A 23693-nucleotide genomic window follows, 5' to 3' on the forward strand; every position below is an offset into this window, starting at 1 on the left:
CATACACCTATCGACCCAAGTAGCACTGCTGAAAAGTTCTGCTATAGTCACAAAAAATGCCAAACTGTCTGTAAAAAGGATTTTTTAAAGAGTTTTCTGCAGTTGCTTCAACTCAGATTCTATTCCAGTCCGACCTGTGCCTTTTTCATACTTGCATAATAGATATGTTTTCAAAGCATCTGCAGTATGAATGCTCAGGTTGCGCTCATCCAACCTATCCGTCAACAAAATCCAAATATTTGGCATCATTTTTAGCAGACGTCTCCATGAACTGAGTAGATTGAGGAGCATTGTCTCATTTCCCCCAGGTATATTTCTCCTCCAGCTTCGTTTCTCTTTATCGAAGAGAAGCCTTGACACGCAGGACCGTATTGTGTCAGTTGTTGTTGAGTATTGTTTTTGGGTACATTCCGTTCACATTAGAAGTCACATTTAATCTCTATTGAGCATCATAATCTACAGTGTCATTGTATTTTAACACTAATCTTCAAATAAGCAAGGTTAATTAGGGCCACCTAAAAAACATAGAATATGTTCTAATGTTAAATGCAAATAAAACCCAAACAGTTTTACTTGGAAAAAATGGTAAAATTATTAAATATATCTTAATAGTCCCCCCCCCCAAAAAAAACTGAAGAAAAAAAAGCACCGTCATACTTTGGGAGAAAAAGATTTGAGTGGAAAAAAATTTTTGAACATTGAAAAGAAAATTATATGACACCCCCTAAATAAAAAAAAAAAAAAGTGATAATACAACTTTTAGAAAAAGTGGCAAGGAAACATACCTGATTGAACATAACACATCTCACAAGGATTCAAAAAATCTTCACCTAATCCAAACAGCTAAACAACTAAAAGCAATAAATAGATGTCCTTGACATAGATGTCCTGGCTAGTCCATTAGTAGAACAGAATAACAGAGTGTGATCAGCGGTTGCTGCGAATATGATATTAGCCGTCGTTACATTATGAATGCTCTAACTTTAAATTAACTGTATTGTTTAATGTATCTTTATATATGAGTGCTCAAGACGTTGCTTTAGTGTAAAATAAATACATCAAATCAAAATATACAAATAAAATGTATAAAACTAATATTATAAAATACAAAACATATTACACAAAAATACAGCAATTACTGTAGAACTTGTGTGTTTTCTCCCACGGTGGTATACTCCACGGTGAGAGAAAAAGGAAACAAAAGTGCATTGCAACCCCCTGCAGAGAGCCCAAGGGCGGGCTGAAGAAGACAGCCAGAATTTGGGAGGTCTGAGGTGGGATTTATCCACACCCTCAGGCTTGGGGATATAGACGGCCTTCACAGACTTACATAAGAAAGAAAACACAAACACACGCACACACTCACTAAAAAATTCAATGACTTCAAGCGACAAAACTGCAGCGCATAAACCATCAAATGATGCAACCAAACGTAAAGTCCATGACTACATATTTTGTGCATGTGTGTTGACATGTCTTATCCCGCCTCTCATTGTTCTCAGAGGCCCTGATCAGCACCGTTTAGCCCCTCAACCAACTCCTCATATTCCCTTGGCGACGGTTGCTCGCAGTTCGGCCTCCTGGGAAATAGCTGCGGATAAGTTATTCAATTACAGCCCCATTATTGGCCCGCATGCTCTCTGAGTGCTGATGATGATGCTGTGATTACACTGCCGCTGCTCCTTTATGGCTCTCAAACCCCGCAGCTTTGTAGGTGCATTCTTAAACATGCTCACTTTGTGGTGCTTTTGTGTTTTAATGCAAATATGTGAAGTCAAGTGTCAGTCAATGATGTAAGGTAATAGGAGCATACCATTTGTAATTCTGGCATGGGGGGGGATTCCATTATGACTTAATTGGGAGGATGAGAAAATTGATTCCTCCAACAAAAAAATATGAAGTGCTGTCTGATTTTCATTAGCTAGCAGACTTCTTCCTGGTTTATGGAGGATCACTTCAGACAATGGGACGTTTCAACAATGTGACCCAAAAAAAAATTGTCAAATGTAAGTGACTAATCAGAAGCAGCAATAACTTTTGTTCTATTGTTTACTGCATACAATATCAAAATTGATACAATTGTATCTAATCAATTGTCACAATACATTCTCATTACTGTCACAATCAACTCTTTGCTTTTGGAACACTATTATTGCCAGGAAAGAATAAAAAGAAACATCACTTGAGACAGACGCAGGGAAGTGGGGACGCCTCAGCCCGCCAACATACGAGGCAGCGCCCCCCCCACAACTGCCCACCCACCCAAAAACTCATCCCCTTCTCACGGGGCAAGTGAGGTACTCTTTAAAGTGCTGCCATGATGGGGCTGCCCTATCTAACCAGTGCAGACCCACAGATGCCCTCCCCGGGGGGACAGGCTGGAGGGGAGCAGGGCAGCGGGCCTGGAGCCTCATCTGCTCTGCCCAGAATACAAATAGGTCACACACACGCACAAACACACACACGCGCGTGCACACATACACACTGCCCATGAACAAGAAGGGGTTCTGCCAGCTGAATTCCTCCATTAGCCATGATGGGAAGGGCCATCTGGTGTCAGTGTGCTGAAGCAAGTTTGTGAGTACGCACACATTAAAGCAACACACACGTACACACACACGCACGCTGCAGACTGTATTTTGTCTTATCCCAAAGAGACCCGGGCCAGTATAAAGGAGTATTTATTGGGGCCACACTGAGAGGGAAAATATAAAAAATGTGGGTATTTGATAGAATAAAAAAACTTATTGTAAAGAGGAGGGTAAATGTATTTAAAAACGTTTGTGTGAAAGTAGTTGTCTTCTCAAAAAATCACAACATTTTCAGTCATCTTAAGAACATTTTTTTGCCACACACGCATTGCAACATCTCACAAAAGCACCACATCACCATTATTTTGTTACGCTCCCCTTGAAAGAAGAAAACATTTGGCATCCCCCAACTCTCTGACAAAGAGTATCATTTGTCTAAAAATTGTCATCAGCATTGTATCCTTACTAAAAATAAAGAAAAAAGTAAAAGAATTTTTGAAAAGGAAAGAATAACTTCACTAACTTCACTATCAATGACATTTTTTCTAGTACGTAAAAGACTAGACATGCGTCATTTTGTCTGACATTCAAACAAAGAGAGAGTCACTGCCATCTACTGTAGTGTATGTGCAATTATATTTTGTTGTAGTACGGAAAACAAGCATGTTCCCCGAGGTCACGCAGTTCAAGCCAATGCAAAGGAGCATTCACCGCCATCGCATTCATGAGCTTTTATGAACAAGAAAAGCCCTTCCTGACAAGGAATGTGCACTCTCAGCACCCAAAGTTTACAGTCCAAACATCACAGACATTGTTTCCTACTGTATTCCAGCACCACGTGCCCCCCTTGAGACGTTCACCCTGTTTTGGAAATTCCTGGAAGAAAGAAAAACTTCAGTCAAGTTAAAAATAGACATTGCTTAGCCGTGATGTCATTCCGTAAATCTGAGTTTCCTTTTCGTCTGCGCAGCCTCCACATAGTGGATAGAGGAAAAAGCTTATCATTTGTTTTGGCTTATTACCAATGACCCTGGTCTGATAAAGAATCAAGTGGAAACAAAAACATAGGTTTAACTGAATTTATACTTTGTGTACAAAACATGCACAGAAAGATAGTGGAGGAAAAAAATATTTTTCAGCCGATAAAAAGGAAATAGTAAAATAATGTTTAAAAATTCATTTGAGGAAAAGAATCGGTTGAAGGAAAAGGCACAAATGTATGACGAAAAAGTCACTGATGGTCAGAAAAACACTCGTATTCACACCCATGTTCAGTATACATATTTTTGGAAGATGGAAAGGGGTCAGAGTTGAGTAAAAATTATATATTTATGACTAAACCGTCATCCCATTTTGAAATTCTTTATTCATGTTCGAAATAATTAAGTTTGAAGGGCTCGCTGAAATTGAAAGCCTTCGCTTGAAGGTTCTTCATGTTGCAGACATGCATGGAAACTTATGTGCTGTCCAAGGCCTCCACCTTCACAAACTGGTGTCTGGATAAGTGCTCTGCCTTGTTTGTGTGTTACATACAAGGGAACGGACGTGCAGGGATGGAATCTTCCAATAAATCTCATAAAGCGAGAGTTGGGAACAAGGACCTGATGTGACGAGCAGACGTTTGTCTCGTCTCTTCTGAAGTGCTCTCCTGCACTTGCGCCCGGAGAGATAAGTCCTGCACCCGGGCCCGGAAATATCGCAGGCATCCTCGTCTCCACCCACCACAGTCTTACGCCTGTACTCAAGTGAGGGAGGGGGGGTATCATTTGTTGCACTGCAATCTGTGTCCTTTTGATTAACACCCCCATTCACCTCTCTTTCTTCCTCCTCTTCCTCCTCCCCCTCTACGCACACATGATGATTTAAAGGGATGCCAGAAAAACACTGTGACAAGTCTAATTTGGGCCGCTAGGGAGAAAGGGAGAGAGTGAGAGCGAGAGGGGGCCTAGTCGATTCTCCACAGTTGGGGCGAGAGAGAAGCTGTTGCCATGGCGACTCACCGGCAGCTCGCGTCCTCATGTTTGGAGAGCACTGGCTGTACCCAAAACGCGGGGAAGGGAGGAGGGAGAGAGGTGAGGCGGTAGGTGGTGGTGGGGGGGGAGGTGGTCGCAAGGTCTCGCAACAAAAGAGCAACCGAGAGGTGAGGTGGCTTGCACAACTGTTGATGACAGGCTTGACAGCTGGGGGGTTGGGGGGCGTGGTCAAGCTTACGGCACTGCCATTGGATTCATGTGTCAAGTGCAAAGTCATGTCCCTGTACTACTTTTAATGTAGTAGCCATACTTTATGCAAAAAAGGAAAAAGTAAGCTTTTGTTAATAATATTATGCCTCAAGTCACTTTTAAAAAAACAATCTTTTTCTGAAAAAAAAAAAAGGTTAAGTATGCAGATTTCTTAGAAAAGTTTTATGATAATAGTGAATGTATGATAAAGAAGTATGCAGGATGCAGATTTCCGATGAGAAAAGTTGTATGATAATAGTGAATGTTTGATAAATAATGCTCATCACACTCTTTCATACTTTTTTAGCAAACTTGTCACAATTTCTTAAGTTTAAAATTTTGAGGAAAGAGTTTTTATGTCAACACACGATTCTTATTTTCTTCCCACCCTTAATCTCTTTTGTTGGATTTAATGAAAACTTTTTATTAATTTAATTAATTTATTATTTAACTTTTCAATATATTAATTTAATTAATTATTTAATTAAAACTCCTTTTTTTTTGCTAATTCCAAATTCTTGTAGCATTTAGCGTTACTTGACTCGACGGTGAGCACAAATCTCCTGAACTACGCCAATATCTAACTTAATGTTATCTGAGTTTTAAAGTTTTTTACAAAATACCTTTGCTCACATTCCTATCTTCAGGACATTTCTTTTATTAGATTTTAGTGGCAGACCTTGGCCAATTTTCTGAATTGTGTTAACCCAGGTTACAAGTTTAAGACATAATTAACCAATCAGTGCTTCAATTAGCAGTTGCTTCCTGTTTTGGAACGGAACATTGATTGTCCAGCAGCCAGTCAGTTAGTCTTGCAAGTAAAAAAAAAACAATTCACAACAAACTTGGAGGCGTTTCCAATTCCATACACGTGTCAGTGCACGTTTCAGCAGGTCCGAGAGTGGAACTCGGTGTTCCACACTTGGTGCTGAGATGGCTGTTGTCCTGCTGGTGACTCCAAGCCCCCCATCCCCCCCTCCCCCCCAACGGGAGGCTGACCTTGGCAGGGACCAACAGAGAGACGGCCCGCGGGGGGAACCGTCGTGCTCCGCGCCAGCCCACTCGGTCTGTGCAGGTGTACGGACGCCTGGACAAACACAAATGCACAGCGCCCACCCACCCACACATGCACACACATACACGCATAGTCGCACACACGTATACACACATGCAAATCCACTGGACCGAGGGAGACACCCTTGGCTAGCAGATGTGCTAATGCTCTATTTCTCTGCGTTCTTCTTGTACTGTCGTCCTCTCTCTATTTCACAGTTATGTGACTATTTATTTTTCCATTTGCAATTTTTTTGTATTGCACACTCACATGCGCACACGCACGTACACACACACTGGAGCTGGGATAGAGGAATCCCATCTGCTGCTTATGCAGCACGGCATTGATAAATTCAGATGCACATAAAAATGTCAAATGACATTTTACCTCATAGATTTGATGTCTTGCAAAAGAGAGTACACAGTTTTATTTGAGTTGGTTTTATTAGATGGTACACATATACATATGTGCTATCACAAATAATTAGAGGATACCCAGTGAAATACACATGGTAGCCTCAACCACAGCTGTGAGTGACCCTGAATTGTTATTTTATGCATGTTGATGCCATTCTAGGTCACATTACTAGTAAGCACGTGTTTACCTTAGCAGCACATTGCTACTATTGAGAGCTAAGGCATGCATGATGTTTTGTAACTGTTTTGATGTGAAAAAAATAATAGATAGACACACCCTGAAAAAAGTGCCATACATATCATCCAATGATAAATATTTAGATTTTAATTTTGGCACACATTATGTCCTCTTACGCATGAGAATATGAGGAAGAATTTTCTCAGTTTTGGTGAGGTCAAGATCTAGATCACAGGTGTCCAACTCAAGGCCCGGGGGCCAGATACGGCCCGCCATAGCATTTTATGTGGCCCGCGAAGATATTTGTCCATTTTTTACTAGTTTGATTTGAAAATTAGTTATTTGTCAGTTTGTCTTGTAGAGTATACTGTATATAATATGAGGCCCTCATACATTTGTTTGGGTTGAGAGTCATAATGGCCCTCCGAAAGAAACTATGACTACAGTGCAGCCCACGAAAAAAAATATTTTGACACCCCTGATCTAGATGAATGTCAACACTCGACAATTTCAGTTTATTCATTTGAGGAAAGATGGCTTGAAATGACCAAAAATTTACTCACATGCTAATGATATGTTTTGCAGTGCCTTAATACATTTTCCATTGTGCTGTAGTGCTCTGTTTTTGTGCTGTCCTCAAAATTCATCCTACAATCTTCTCAATTTTAACATCACGTTGTCCACCATTTTATGGCGTAACTAACAAGGAGCTTGTCATATTTTGAGTGTGTGCTTTTAAAAAAAAAGTTATGTTTCTATACAAACATTGCCCCCACAAGAATTCAGTTAAAAAAGTGTGAAAAATACTAAGACACTGAAATAGTAGTAGAAATATTTGATGTCTCAAATCATGTTTCAGATTTGCCATGTTTGTAGCAGCAGGATTTGGCTTATTTTGGAATGTCACGATACTTGAAAATCAGCCACTACAGCTGCAAAAACAGATGTCTTTTTTTCACAAAATTAATGGCATATCACCATTAAACTAATTGGACCATTTGAGGAAGTAGAAATGACCAAAATAAACACGTTAACCTTGGTTTACCCTGTTTGCAATCCTGTCTTGTGCTCCACAGTCTCCACTCTTTAAATTTTCCTCCAGAGTCAAATGGGAAGCTCCTTTATCGAGCGACAATGTTCGCCCCCTCACATTTTGTTGCGCATGACTAATTGACGAATGGCTTTACAATAATTTGATGAGATTGGGTCGGATGATGCAAGGGAGAAGTGTCTAACGCTAATACCGTCTTGATGTCTTCTGAAGCCCTCGTGATGATGCCCCGCAAATGAACCCCCAGACGCCCATATTATCTCGGAGCTGCTGCTACCGAGTGACACATTAGCAGCCTGTCTACAGTTGCTTGGTGCGTCTCAGGTGTTTAATAAGCCCTACTGGGGACAGAATATATCCAGCCGGCCCTTTTTACCCCGTGCAACTCCCCCACAAGACCCTCAAACTATCTGCTGTCATCTTATCGTATCCACTTTCAACCTTCCCAACTATTATTTCCCTCCCGAAGCTTTTCTCATTACAATTTATATTAAATTGTGTCTTCAATTAGTGGCTTTTGTACATTTCTGCTACTTTAAAATTATGTCATGTCTTGAAAATTGTATGTTTCAGAGGCAAAATGGTCCATGCGTCACTTGAATTTTGCACACAAATTATCAATGCTTCAAATTCTGTGACACCACGGAATTAGTATAATATTTTATATTTAAACTAGTAAAATAGACCATGGGCCGTTAGTCAAAAATTTTCAAAAAATGTCATTTTTAAGTTCTATGACCACCGTCAGGGGTGAAAGTCAAACATTTATTGAAATATTGGAATAAGTATAACCTGTGGCTTTCCATATGCTAGTAAAGTCATCTGTCCACTCGTCCTCTATCTTGCATGTTTTTTAGTTTTATTTTATATTTTGTGTGCGTGTCAAATGATTGGAAATAATATAACTAATTTCCAAGAATTTGATAAAGGTTTGACTCCCCACTCCTTTACTTTACTTACTTTAAATCCATATGGCCCAAAGACTAATACAGTGTAATCAAAAACCTTTCACATTTGGGGGGGCTCAACATTTTAATTATTGACTAATATTTTAAATACGACATGTTTTGTGTAAAAAAATATATTTAGTGCAGCACATTTTTGGAGATCTGTGCCAAGTTGCTTGCAAATACATAGTGCAATTTCTTACAAACTTTTCACAAGACAATCACCTTGTTTTAGCATCTTCATCTTAAATTGAGCTTCTGAGACTGACAGGAAGGCCAATTTGTCACAAATCCCCAAAACAACAACTGGATGTCAGGTATGACGGACTGTGACTGTCTTTCAAAGCATAGCGTCAATTTCTTTAGGTTCTACAGGCTGTGATTTTTCCACACAGCAAGCAACATGTCACGTCATTCGTGTGTGCGTGTGTGTGTGTGTATATGTGTATCGTAAAAAAAAAAATAATCCATTGGTGTTGCATCTGGATCATTGTAACAAGCAGTTCCACCTCCATCTCGCTGCTGCGGGCACTGAGCGATCCGAGCAATTCCCTCTTGCTCCGAGTGGTGTTTGTAGTATTTTAGGTGGGTGTGCTGTCGAGCACTGCTGTAGGTGTCATGGAGAAAAAAAAGCAGACAAAAAGCTTTTTTTTTTTTTTTTTTTTTTGCAAGAATTGTGTAACAACCCTCCCGCAACCCTTTCAATATACAAACAAGTAAAAAGCATTGGGAAAACGTAAAAAAAGGAGAAAATACAATAATGCTGGATATGCTTTTAAGCTTCTTTGTACTTTTGAAAAATCCATTAAAAGAAGCAGATGAATGGTTTTGCATTCTGCAATTATATCATTTTAACACATGGCTGGTGAAGATTGCCCTCTGAGTGTCACCATGAAATGTGTACACCATAGCTAGTATAGATACTACGTTAACCACATTATCTAATAACCGGTTTTGCTTCTTTTAAATTTGTGACCAAATATATTGACTCGTTCAGATCGTCACTGTTTTGGTGGAATTTTTTGAAACACTGTGCTAAGAAGACAACAGACATATTTTTAGAGTGCACGCTTTTAACCACCGTTTTATAAATCAACACAGTATTTACATTATTCTTGACTATACTCCATTTTCCGATGCAACTTCCCAAGATTTCTTTTTTTTAGAAAAATCCAGTTGCGATTAGTAGAAAATTGACATTGTTGGTCATAAATAGCTAATTCTGAGCAAAAGATGTAGTATTGGATATATTTCGTTCCTGGAACGTACATACACATATTTCACAATGTTTTTTTGTTTGTTCAGGGTCGGCGGGGCTTTCAGGGGAAGCTGCTTCCCTTGTGGTCCCTAAGCAAACGCCACTGCCGTGAAGTGATATTCAGAGCCACTAATGTCTTTATTTTAGTCAGTTTCTACTTCCTGTGTTTGTTTCCTTCCTGTTGGCTTGAGTCGCCTCTGTTAATTTGCCAACTTCGTGCAAACAAATGATTTTGACATGGCTCTTCTGCAACTATTCTGGTTCGACGTCCATTTTTTTGTGCTTTTTCACCAAGCGGACCACTGAATGACTTTTCCTTTACCTTCTCACGTTAGCTTCCAATTGGCCAGCTACCACATGCTTTGACACCTGTGCTCTATGTCAGCCACCTCTCCATCTATCCAGCCTCCATCTTCTGATTACACCCCAACACAATTGCCCATGCACCCCTTTATTGAGCCCACCCAAGCCCATTTATCATGTCTTTCTTCCCCTCCGCCCAGCCATTCTACCCTGACAGGAAAACGCAAGGCTCTCACTATCTGAACTGAAACAGGAGGAATATTAAATGCTTAGCCCTCATTGTACCACGGCAAGCATCTCTATCATCCCCTGGCGTACCCAATAACAATGCTTCACTACTTCCATACACACTGTGTGTACATGCAGATGAGTCTTGACGCCTTTACCTTAATGAATGCTCCCAAGGGGAGGAGCTACTGCGAGATGGGAAAAGCCCGCGAGGGAAACTGAGATGCATGCACGGGGATCAGGCACTCGCTGAAATGCAGTGTAATAAAAGCAGTCATTAGGCGGAATTGTTCCAGTGTATTATCCAAGGCTGGTAACACACAAACACACCATGGAATATGATTTATATTCATGTATTTTTTTATCCATTCATAGATTAGAACTAATTTCCATCCATAAAAATCTTTATCGCTTAATGATTAGAAAAAAAACATACCGTTGACAAAATAATAAAATGGAAATTAATTTAAAAAATGAATGCATTTATGTAAAATACCTTACTACACTTTTAGACACGATGATGATAATAATAATAATGATAATTGAGCAAATCTTTTTAAAGTCCATTTTTTCCCTCCACATACTCATTGGCGGATGTCATTATGATTGCATTGACATGATTTGGATAACAATATGGAAAATTACTGCATGTTTTCTTTTAACTTAAATGCACAAAAAGAAACAAAAACATATTTTCCTAGTATAATCACTAGGATTAACTAAATTATACAAAAAACATGATTGAGTTTAACTATATATAAAATGTGGTAAAATAAAAATAGGTAAATACATGAATCAATCCCATCACAATAAATTGATTGCAGGAAAAAAATATTAATACAAACAGAGAAAGAATATGTATCCAATAATTCTCTACATGATCCATGGTAGTTTACATCCATCTTTACAGACGCAGAAAAAAGGTTAATAAAATATTTGACTTATCATGTTAAACAGCCTTCTAAAGTCACCAGATACATAAATCAACAAAACGACACAATACCAACAGGCACTGACGGCTTCGTGAAGAAATGATTTAGCACAGTTACCACGACAGTCGTTTATCTCGTCTAGGTGTACTAAATTGTCTCATTTGTGGATATGATTTATAGTTGAAAATGGATCCAAGCAAGGTGTTATTTATATCATTAAATAAGTATTGCTTTATGTATTTACATATTCTATATTGGGGATTTTGAAAACATTTTTAGGCTAATGAACATAATGTAAAGAATTAACTTTCCCATAATGCTGCGGTGAGACCGAGGGCAAGTTGAGCATCTCTGGTGTTGCAATTCCATATAAAGTCAATGTAGCTTGCACCGACAGTCAGGAATGTAAGACGGACAGTGTGGAAGAAGCATTTGACATGCCGCGACCATGGACAAGCATCCATAAATCTGCTTGTTCATTCATTTTGCTTGGGTTTGAAAATGTGAACTGAAGGGCCATATGCGGTGAGAGTATTGACTTGTTTACTGCTGTTGAACTGTCAACCAAGATAACATTCAGAAGCCAAAGTACCACAACCACCAGCCACCAGACTGACTTGTGATGTTCAAATTAGTGTTTTTCTGTTCAGGGCGAAGGAGAAGTCTTTCCTCTTCTTCGCAGTAGTAGTTTGAGTAGTTCCTCTTCAAACAAACGTACACAAGACAGTGAGGGCGAGGCAATATTGTGTGTTTGGTCTGCACCCAGCATGTGTGGTGTATGAAGTGAGGCCGTGGAGTATCGGGTTAGTTTCTACTTTCCTAAAATGCAGCACAGCACCTTAGAGAAGATGCATTTTGGGGGGTTGTAGAGAGTGGGACGTCGGACTTTTGCCACTTCCTATTAGAAAAATAGCACGAGAATTGAACTGTGAGGTCAAGGAAAAAAAGGATTCACAAACTGACTACAATGTGGCATCACTCGACAATGGCGACCGCATGGAGACACAATCTGTGAATGGCAAAATATAATTCCCGAGATTATAACCAAATATTGACCTTCATTCATTTATTATGATATTAATTTAGTTATTCAAAATAACTTCAAATAACATGATTTATTCTGACGGTGTGAAAATTTGCCGCCAGTCACCTGCATTAGGTTTGGTGAAATGAATGAAATACTTTGAAGACATGATACTTCTTTATTTACATAAATAAATAAATGAAATTATGAAGAAGGTTTTCTGAGGGTCAAAATGTGTTGTGATAAACAAGAACAACGAACAAGCTATCGGAATCGACCATCGTTGTTTTTTGCATTCGCCTCCAACGCTTTGAGATCAGAACTAGGAAAATTCGAATGAATTAAATCTGATTTCCTATCTTCCTCGAAAACAGCATAAATATTGGGATACTCATGCCAGGTGTCTCTGCATGCGCTTATTTTAGCCACACCCAAAAATCTGGGCAACTGAATAGATATAGTTATCCTCTTAAAACCTATCTCAATAATTCAGTACTAAATCATTCTTTGTCTTTCAGTACTTATCTCCAAACATATTTAACGTATTTTAAAACAAAATGACTTTGCAGGTTCTTTAAAATGATTTTTTTTGAAACGCCCAAGGATGCCCTGCCTGAGGCCGTTGGCTCTCTGCGGGAAGGAGGGCGGTCAACCGGGGTTGGATTCGTCAGACCCCCTCGATTCTTCGTCGGGGGGCCCCCTGTGTAATTCGACGCATGCTGTTGAAGCTTAGACTATATTGTCTACACTGTGTGTATATGTGTGTGCGCTTCTAAAGCCTCCACCCACCGGTCCAGCCTACATTTGAGCGGATCATGTGATGCGGGGTTAAGTCATTTGCAAGTACAACACAACTCTGTGCAGCGCTCCCCATTCATTTCCTGAGAGCTGCCTGCCTGTGCGCAGCAGCTGAGGCAGAAGGGGAGGGAGCTGCGCGTACACTCACACACACACACATGCACACACACACATGCACACACACTCTCACACACGTCCATACTCACGATAGCAGAGGAGACGAGGAGAGGGAGAGGAGACCGTGGAAAGGAAAACAGTCTCCACGGCTCTGAAGCTTCTGACACAAGGTCTGTGTGCACTTTACCATTTTACCTCCTTCCTCTTTGAGCTGCCGTTGTTGTGATTGTTGTTGTGCGCTTCATTTGTCTTATACGTGTGCATGGCTTCAGCTGTCATTGCCCAAGGAGAGATGACAGCTCACCTTATGTGTCACCGCGACACCGCATGTTTCTAATGTGAAGTTTAAATTCAGCCTTTTTGCCAGGTGACTTTTAAAGCTGTGCCAAACTTGCGTTGAAGCACAGTGGAAAAGTTTGCCCCCTTCTCAGAAAGAGTTCTGTGCCCAGTGTGTGTGTGTGTGTGAGCTTGTGTGTGAGCTTGTGTGTGTGCTTGCGTGTGTGCTTGTGTGTGTTGTTTGCCTACCCGAGCCTGCTGTGTGGCAGCTTAGAGACGGCGACTGTTAGCAACGGGTTAAACATTAGGGCGGCTCGGGTAGCGGGAGGAAGGACACGCGGGGTGGGGGGTAAGGGAGGGGGAGTGTTGCAGGGCTGGGTGTCTTGGATGTCATCGGCAGTGTAGGGTAATAGTCATTGGTATTGATGGGGAGCTGTCAGGGTGGCCAGTAGAGGGAGAGGACAAGAGAGGGGGACACCATCATTGGGCCAAAGGGGCGGGGTGGGGGGTGTAGCCCTTGGCTGTTATTTTCAATTACAGTGGGGGGTGGGGGGGGATGAAGGTGGTCAGATCTGACAGCAAAGGCATTTGTAAACGTAGTGAGGGCAGGCAGGAGGGAGTGAGGGGGGAGGCGATGGGCGGGCGAAAGGTGGGAGGGTGGCCTCTGCTCTGGGGTTTGATGTGGAAACTGAGCGCTGACCTCTGTGACTTTATCCCGACGTTTGCAGAGAGAGGCCCTCGCCTTGACTGTGTGACAGCTGCGTGTGTGCGCGTGTGTGTGCGGATGAGACCCCCTGCAGATCACTTGATGTTCAACGAATTAGATTATTAGTGTCCAATTGAACTCTTACTTCAATTCATTTTCATATTAAGGGCGACGGGATCAGCTCTTGGAGGTCTGTTAGGGTCGCTCGCAGGCCATAACATTTGGCATACCTGCACAACAGCCAAATACAACGGAGAAAGAAAAAAAGTCTGTCGTAACAAATATTGTAAGGCTCCATCATAACAGGAGGAACGTGCGGGGACATAGTTGACCAGATTTTTTTTTTTTAAATCACCAGAGGTGTAGTAGTTCCGTTGCTGTGGTAGTGACACAATTCAAATGTGTACAGTACGTAAGTCAGAACATACTTTTACCGATGATCGTGCTGTTTTTAGTCTTAATAACAATAAATATTTGTAGGAGTTTTCGACCAGAAAAAAAAACAGTAGCCTATGGCGATAGCTGACCGTGTCTTCTTAATTAAGACATGTACTTAAAACGCTGCGCAGACTAATAAACCCTTTTGCATCCCGAAAACCTTGTAAATCTGTATCGGACTAAACCAAAGACCTTGAGCAAGATCAAAGTCAAGATGTTGTCTGTATCTTCTACTATGCGCAAAGACTGAACCCCAAGGCTGAAAGCAGTTCTCCGTTAAACTGTTTTGTTCCTCATCCCAAAGTTGGTGTTGACATCATCTAATCATCTGATTGCATGATCAGGCGTTGCAAGGTTCTGATGAGGCAAATACGGATAAATGATGGAAGCTGTTACGGCTCTGATATGAGAGTTTTTTTGAGATCCTTGTGTGAACCTTTATTTTGTAACTATTTTTACTATATGAAATAAAAGTTTTAGGGAAAATGCTGTCAACCCTCATTAACTCTCCAGGTAATGTTCAAAAGTACAATTTTATCATTCTTAACTGTTCATAACTACAAAAATAAGACTTAACACAAAGCACACAGTGCTTTGGCACACTTTATTAACTTCATAAAAAGAACAAAATAATGTCCCTTATCTTGGATAACTAGATGTATGGCGATGCTGGTGTCTGCTCTCTTTGCATATTTGCTAACAGCCCTTTGGAATTGTTTTTGAAATATGCTCAAGATTGTACAACATGCTGATGATAGTAGTTAAAGTCTGATGAGTTGTGCGACCAAATTCTGATCTGTAGTCTGCAGTAGTGTAGAAGTGCACTGCACCATACAAACAGCTGTCTTTAATATTTTGGTTATCTTAGCCTTCTATTAGTTTCACTGCAGTTTGACACCAAGTAGCGATTTGTTTAGCGGCGATTCGATGTGCTCTCGTCAGCTGAGCCATGACACACGTGCTATTTCCTCTCTATGTGAGCCTTAAGATTCTCAGAAAAGCAGTGAGCGTGACCCACAAAGGTGCAAAGGTGAAGGTGACTTCAAGAATAAAGTCATTGTGCATTCACTGCCTAAATACTTTGAAGTGTTTTTGGATGTCAATGAAGAAAGGTGACACCATCATAGTCTAGTTTAGCCCAAAAATTTCTGGTATGTTGTAGTGGTTGCTGCTGAATGTACTGCTTCACATAGTAAACCTTGTGACAGTTCCAGTTGTAATCCCCCCCCCCCCCCCCCCCCCGCCGACTGCCTCTACGGTCACTCCAATTGTGGCTCACCCCTTATACCGTACACAGGCTTACGATTGCGATCAGCTCAGGTGGCGGTTCTGATGGTGGTGGGGGACTCAATTAAAAAGGCAATCACCAATGGATAGACTCTATCTGTCCATCAACACTCGTCTGCTGCCCGGGACATTTAATCAGCCACCGCTAAAAGGCATCTCCTTGTCTGACACACAAATTGGTTGCCTGCTGACAGACACAGTCCGTCAGGAAGTTCTGTCCTCTCCGTCAAAATGCCTAGCATTAGCCTTAATCAGCCGGGTTAACTGCTGCTGTATTGACAAACCGCTGGATGATTGTTCCGCTTGGGGGTCTATTGAGTGTATAGACATTGATTAGCAGAGAGACTGCAGCTCTCGGTATGACTTCAAGTCAAAGGCAAGTGATGTCGACTTGAGGACATGAGCTTTACATTTGTAATTCTGATGTGCATATGTGAGGAACACCAGTAGAAATGTTGACCCCATATGGTGCAACCTCTAAAACGGCTGTACAACTTATAAAATTTGGAATTTAAGCTAAATGCTGAGGAAACATAAAAAAAAAAAAATGCAGTTGAAGATGTCAGTTTACTTAACAAACCTTTTGTGGCTCTAAAATTGTTGTACAAATTAATTTGTGACCAATATTCCAAAACAAAGGCCAGCCTTGCAATTGTGTGTTTAAAGAAGAGCAACAGTGAGAACACACAAAGTAAAGTAAGCAGACTTTTAAAATGATACTCCCAGCCTCATCTTTGTGTCATGACATGTTTGAATAAGCTTAAACTGTTAGCATTACCTATGTAAGTCATTGTCTGTAGTCATTGTCAATTGTTCTCAGTACTATGATAGTGTTCTCATTTAACATTATCGTAAGATGTCAACATTTTGACCTTTAAACTGATTTTTTTCTATAGGAAAAAATGGAAATTCGATCAGCGCCCTGAATTACTTGACCAAATTTCCACTTTTTGTTAATGGTTGTCGAAGAAAAGTCTAAACAAATCAACCTCGAGTCCCTCAAAAAAGCTAAGTCCTTCCGTTTTCCTCATTTGTGGTGTTCTGAAACTTGTGGTTGCTGGAATTCAACAAAATTGATGTGGAAGGGAGAAGAAGTTTGGGCATTTTCCTATGTTGACTTCAACAGATAAATAAATAACAGTTCACGTTGTCAGAAACCGTACATGCTAATCATTGTGTATCTTTCAGTGTGTCTTTACCAAACAGTGTTTTCCTGTAACTTTCCGTAACTTTGAGCTTCCAACCTATATCGAAGCCGTTTTATACCAAGAGAAACGTTTATTTTCTGAGAATGTACCAACCCAGCTTCCCTGTGCTGTTACTTCACCCTTTCAGATGGTGACAAAATGTTCCCTCCTCTTTCTTTGTGTTTTCCTCTTGTGGATTCAACCTTCGACCCCAGTGTCCAGCCCGTGTTTGTTGACCAAAATCGAGTTAAGGGTGCGCACGGAGCGATCGCAGCATGTGACTTTTGTGGGCCGAGCACGGAAAGTGTTGTGCAACAGCCTTGCGAAGCTGCAGATAGTCTAAACACTGAGCTGTCCCTCAACTAAAAAAATAAAAAAAAACTTGCATTGTAACGAGGGGGGTTACAGCTTGTCAATGGAAACTTCTTGAAGTATTTCACCGAAACATATTATCAGCACAATGACCTTTAAACACAGCTGAGGAAGACTCTGATTGTGCCTTAATCGCCACTCAATGAGCCAAGATCTCTTTGCAAAAAAAACAACAACCTTGTTTCTGTTGTCACACCCTTACGGGAAGCCACTGGCTTAGGAACGCTTTACTCCCGTCATCTGATTTAAGGTTGCTTTCACATGTTTCCATGGCGAGGATGGAAAAGCATGCCAATGTAGGGCCTGACTATCTGTGGCCACGATTCTCTCTGTCTGGCCAAATATGGGTTGCTAAGAAGACTACAATGACCTCCTGCTTTTAACCATTAATGCGCTGATTTAATTTGATCTCAGAGTTGGGCGGGTGTAAAGATACTGCCAGTGGGGCACTCTGAGTCAACTTGTAAGGAGAGGAAATTATGTCAACAACATGTGGAATCCATTTAGGTAGCGCTGGCATTCCACAAGTTCTTTGGCGTCAACACAAACGACTTCCCGCCATAGACCGTGACTCCCCGGGTGCGAACGGCTTCCACCAGGTATGAGATTGGCACAACATGCTCTCAAAGGATGACAAATTAATAAATAAATCTGAAAAATAATGAAGCGCTTGATGGTCACTGGGTGACTAATTGAAGTAAACACAGCGAGGCTTTTATTGAGTGATGCTAAAAAGCTGGAGTGGGTAAAAAAAAAGGGAAAAACTGCACAGTTGACGCTTCGGAGTGACCAAGTCGTTAAAAATGTTCTAATTAGGGTGCATGTATGAAAAATATTAGCAGCTTTGCCTTTGCCTGAAATCGGCACGTGAAAGGATGAAATGAAAGTCCGAGATGTCAATTTGTGTTTGCAAGGCTAGTTTGAAATTGCAAAGGTTGTAAATTTGTTGATTATCCATGAAACACAGATTAACATATGCACAAACCTGACTGTATAAAAAAATCCCTCTTGTTGCGTTCCATCCATCATATTATTGGAATAACTGAAATGATCGGATCTTTTTCATATTACAACAGTGATTATTAGACACACGGATTATGCGTTATCTCACATGAGTGGTGTGGCAGGTTGAGTCAGACAGTGGACCATAATTGATGACTGAATCTCTGGAAATTGAGGCAGATCCGACAATGCATTTTGCGACGTTCTTGATTAGCTTTCTGTTATGCCATCTCAAGACTGGTAGAAACCAAAAACTGGTATAATTCTTGACCTGGAATTACTTGATGTGAAGTACCGTAAATTCTCTTATATACCGTGTTGGCCCGAATATAAGACGACCCCGATTATAAGACGACCCCTTCCTTTTCAAGACTCAAGTTTGAAAAAAGCCTTTGTCTAGACCCCGAATGTAAGACGACCCCCCCTTTTTTCAGTTTTATTTCGCACGTGTATAATGCATCCTCCAAAAATCAATTTTTAAAAGTATTTTTGTTCTTTTTACCCCTGTATAATACGGTACCCTGATTTGCTGGTATCCTTTATCATCTCTATTAGGCAATATTGGTGTTGCTTGTAAACTCATGTAAAGTGTTTCGATGTGAGTTGCTGACAGACATTCCTGGAAACGAGTCAGTGCATCAATGCCTCGACATGGCAAACATGTAGTAAAACATCTCGGCCGGTCTTTAGAGAGCGTGCGAGTGCACATGTGATATGATGCACTCAGTGGGCAAGCCATTGTGGATATTGTATGTACATACTGCATATCCAGGGTCGGAAGGGTTGGGGTGAGGGAAGGGGCACATTAAGACATACTGTATAATACATGTTAGAGCACCAGCGTACACATGCAACACACAGCCTGGAGGGATAAAAGGCTACAGAGAGAAACCCCCATTAGGGCAGGAGTGAATTTAAGCGGCATTCCATATAGAGCAAGGGAGTTATGTGGGTGGTGGTTGGGAGGCATGCAGGTTATTGTGAGCATGCTGGTACTCCCAAATGCACCTCCTGGTAAGGGCACCAGATAAGAAATGTTTCATTTTGACTTGGAGCTTAAAAAGAACAATAATGTATCTGAGGGATCACTCAGAAAGCATTTACTGTGATTGCTGCCAACTCATTGCGCTGACTTTTACAAATTGGATTATTAGATTAGATTATTAGAGACCAGAAATGCAACTCTCACTTCCACTGAAGACAGTTATTATAAAAAGCTTTTTGATTTGCTGTTTGTTGTTCTGTGTGCGCAATCTCATTGGCTGTTCATTCTGTTTCACATTACGAAAATTCGTGGCTTGTGGCTCATGATGTTCACCACACACATAAGGACTCGCCATCAAACAGGTCACTTGTTTTCCGAGCAGAGCAAGAAGCAAAATTCTCTCTTTACAGAACTCCCGCCCCACACACCAAAAGATGATCACTTCGAATCATCTTTTAGAAACATCCGACAATTAGGCCTATGTAAGGTTACAGAGTTTGATCGGAATGGAGTAAAAATGCTCAAATGTGACACGATTATCGATATGTGTTTCCTGGCATGATAAAATCAGTTTTACCGGTTATCTATCGTTTAAACAATCAGCATGCAGGAGAACTCAGAGAAAATAAATTTGTTCAAAAAGTCAAAAGTGAACTTTCATCAGATGTTTTCACTTGTCACATTTTGTCACTGACAGTGATTTGGCGCTGCTTTGTCTTCTTGAGATGATAAGTCGTCGTAATGTGTTCCCCTTCTTGATCTCCCTGGAGCTAGCTGGCTACATTCTCTGTGGGCAAATTACCTCCCTACATAAAACTATGGTGAGAAGATTTGTCACTGTTTTTTAGAGGGGTTGTGACCATTTGTCCACACTCATGCCCTCCTTCCTGACTTTGGGGTGTTATGGCCGGGCGGGGATTCAATCATTCCGGTGGAGTATTTAACTTCTTTCTCATGGTTTCATCAAAAGTGATTGTCAATTGTGAACAAAAGTGTCTGGAACTCTGTCACAAATCGCTTTGACTTGTCAGCCTCGAGTAACGCCACCTCACGTTAGAGCTGTCACGGTCGTGGCTTGTATAGTCGCTGTTCCTCTGCAGCATTTTTGAGGCGCATGATGCAAGAGGATGTCACACTCTTCTCTGGAGCAGGAGCAATGTGAGTGTGAATTAGCGCACACTGTGGGTGGCTGTAGGTGGCAGCTTGTGTGCTGAATGGGCTTCTATTCTTCTGCTTTCATGAGCGAGACGGTTGCGTGGATTTATGCGCGAGTGTGTCTCGAAGCCAAAGATAGGTGGGTGTAGGCAAAGGTCACAAATAAGGTGTGTTTGCTTGAGTTGGTGTTCCTGCACAGTAGCCAGACGAGAGCAGCAGCCATTTGATCACGTTGAGCAATGTGTGGCTTAGGTATACAATGACGCTGCCTATTCTTGCTCGTTTTGTTCTCGTCGCCATATCCGTTGCACAAGATAGAATCTACTACATACAGTATACCAGAAATTCTAATCTATACAAATTTTTATTTTATTTTATTCTACTCAGGAAGTGAGCCTGACACGCAGATGGAAGCGCAGATAAAACCAAACAGCCTTTTAAAGTTTTTTTGAGTTTTATTTGTCAGACCGAGCAGCCTCTCAAGGGAACTATGTGGTTTTTGTAGAGGTCGAGAACTTTTGCAGAGACAAGAAACCCTGAAGATTTATGAATGATTTCCCCCCCTGGCGTATTTAGACATGGCTGATGAAATGAAATGCAGGTGCTTTTTTTTTATTCCTATGTTCGTTTTATTCCTGCAGCCAATTCAGCAAAATGTTCCGACACATGGTTTTCATATGCTCACGGATCACAACAGTTACATTTCGAGTATTTTGGTGAGCTCCATGGCCTAACTTTGGTCTTTCAGCACTACTTTCAATTTTACTCCACTGCAAACCACAAAAGCAATTATACTGATAATTGATCGTCTCCGAAAACAATTGAGGGAAAAACATCGTAGTGCACTAATTGGTTGCAATGAGCTTAGACCTAGTTTATTCACTCAGCATTATCCTGCTCAATATAACCATGACATGGAAGCAGGAGTTTAGAACTTACATGTGGAGATGTTTACAATGTGTTAGATGTAATAATTGTTCATTTCCACCTTAGTCAGTCAAGGATATTTGGAAATGTAGCTTCATTACTGTTCCAAAGGCAGCTTTTAAAAATTTATTATATTCTCAGTAGACTTCCCTAATGAAGTATGTATTGATTGGTTTGTTGTAAGTCACTACATTTGAAGCCCAGAAGACACCCTTCTGGCTACCATTGTAGACAAAGAAAAGCTAAATTATAATTTGGTTGTTTTGCCTCTAATCAAATTGCACGCTTTAGTGTTTGCCAGATGGGAAGGGAAGCAGTGATATGCCCCGAGCTAATTATTATCTCTATCGTGGTGGTGGTGGGGGGGTGACTTCCGTCGAAGTGGTCTTTTATCACCTGATAGTGCGGTGCTTGCATGATTCCGATCAACTCACTCGTACTCATTCTTTAGCATTGCCGTGTTGTTTTGACATTTCGTGTTTGTTTGTCAAAGCAGTAAACTTCAGCTGCATCCGGTAACTTCACTTCCCCCTCCACCCTCCCTCACATTAGTGACACAGGATCCCCCCTGGCAGAAATAGCCATGAATCAAGGCCAATACACCAGAATATGGGAACTTCCAAGGGGCTTGTGCATATGTTGTTTATCTGTATCAACGACAAATGGACACAGTTTCCTCCAAGGTGCTCAGCAATGCGTGTTCTTACATCATTTTAGTTGAGTTGTATACAAAAAGATTATTATGAGTTCAAAACTGAGTTTGTTTTCCACGTTAACAAAGAGTAAGACACCATGAATATCTCAGGGGGCTGTAAAATAACAACAAAAATCTTGCTGATAAATATTCATTATATGTTCCCAGAAAAAAAGCAACAGACCTTCAAGAGTGTCAAATTTTATAGTGTTACACTGCTTTCAGTTTGGTAACATAGGTCTTGTCTGTCTGTTGTGTGTCAATGATCTTCTCTCTTTGTGACCAAGCGAACGCCTGCAAGTCATACCCATGAGCATGTGAGTCTGGCACATTCTTGCCTAAAATGACCCTGCATTGTGTTTTTCTCTTGAGTCTTGTTAAGAAAAACAATAGGTCAAACTTGTTCTCGCAAGCATTTATTCAAAAGTGATACAGCATATTATGTGAATAACATTTTGGTTCCTTCAAAAGGCTTTTATGTAACACTAAATAGATATGCAATATAATTAGACAAAGTTTTGTATAGTCCATGTTTGTGTTATTGTGAACCCTTTTTACCAGTGGGCATTCAGGTGTTCAACCAAATTCATTTGAATTTGTAAGCTGCAAATTTGCAATCAATTAAAAAAAAAAAAAGCAAAAAATGGCTTATGAAACCTAAATTGTGAAATCATTCACTGAGCTCCATCATTTTTTCTTAAATAATAATAATTTAAAGAAGTTATTTTGTCCATCTCTGTAAGAAACGCCAGACTTTTATATAATAATAGGCCAGCATTTGTTTTTCACGGTTGAAAAGTCAATTTAAATCATTTTTTCAAGGGATGTTTGCCTGATTAGCATGAACACTGGTGTATTTTGTGAGTTTTGTCAATTAAAAGAATAGCATTTAAAATCAATACTGGTTTTACTCTAACAATATGGAGCTAAATTAGTCTTGAAATTGTAGTGGATAAAAAGATAAAAAAGGATACCAGACTGAGCTTTGAACTTGAAAATAATAAGCATTATGCTTTGGGTGTCATTCAAAATAGGGAAAAACAATGATGTTTGAAGATCAGTTCCAATTGGGATTGCTAAACTGAGCAAACGCAATGATTTGAACATTGAAATAAGCTACTTTGGCCGCCTTGCATACACGCAAAGGGTTGAAGGTTAAAGTATATTTGATCACATCGTCCCTTTGTTTGCTTCCGTGCACTTCCTTTTGACCCAGCTACTGTAATGGAATCCAACTCAAGGCCTGAAACACATGAAGGCGACATCATCCAATGCCTTCAACATTAGCCTCCATTGTGTCTAAATCACTAAATCAAGCAGATTTCTAAGTGTTGCCGAACAGAACTAGTGTAGGAGTGAGCTGCTAGGCCCATTATGACTATGTCACATTCAGGGGGGTGTCCACAGGAAATCATTTGGGCTCTTTTTAGATTTTTGCACCAATCCAAAAAGGAAGCTTTTTAACATCTCATTCTCCCCACTCTCTCGCTCTCTGCTATGGTGGAGGACCCGGTGGAAGGCAGAGGGGAGGGGAGGGTCTGTTGGCATTCTTGCACTGTGTGCTTTGCGCTCGACCGGGCCTTGGCTGTGGTCCATATCCCCTCT

General features: G+C 40.7%; 1 protein-coding gene across 2 annotated transcripts in view; it reads left to right on the forward strand.

The window, feature by feature from the left end:
* klf12b (Kruppel like factor 12b) overlaps window positions 1–23693 on the forward strand; it is a 62715-nt gene that overhangs the window by 14451 nt on the left and 24571 nt on the right. The window contains exon 1 of one of the 2 annotated variants that reach the window (XM_088382083.1): window positions 12985–13229. The exons of the other annotated variant lie outside the window; for it this stretch is intronic. The gene's annotated coding sequence lies outside the window, so the exon portion shown is untranslated. Of the gene's footprint in view, window positions 1–12984; window positions 13230–23693 lie in introns of those variants that run through there. 2 annotated transcript variants of the gene reach the window in all.

Source organism: Syngnathus floridae, chromosome 8, assembly GCF_059516105.1.
Source record: "Syngnathus floridae isolate MCC-2025c chromosome 8, RoL_Sflo_1.0, whole genome shotgun sequence".
In the NCBI taxonomy this organism is placed as follows: domain Eukaryota; kingdom Metazoa; phylum Chordata; class Actinopteri; order Syngnathiformes; family Syngnathidae; genus Syngnathus; species Syngnathus floridae.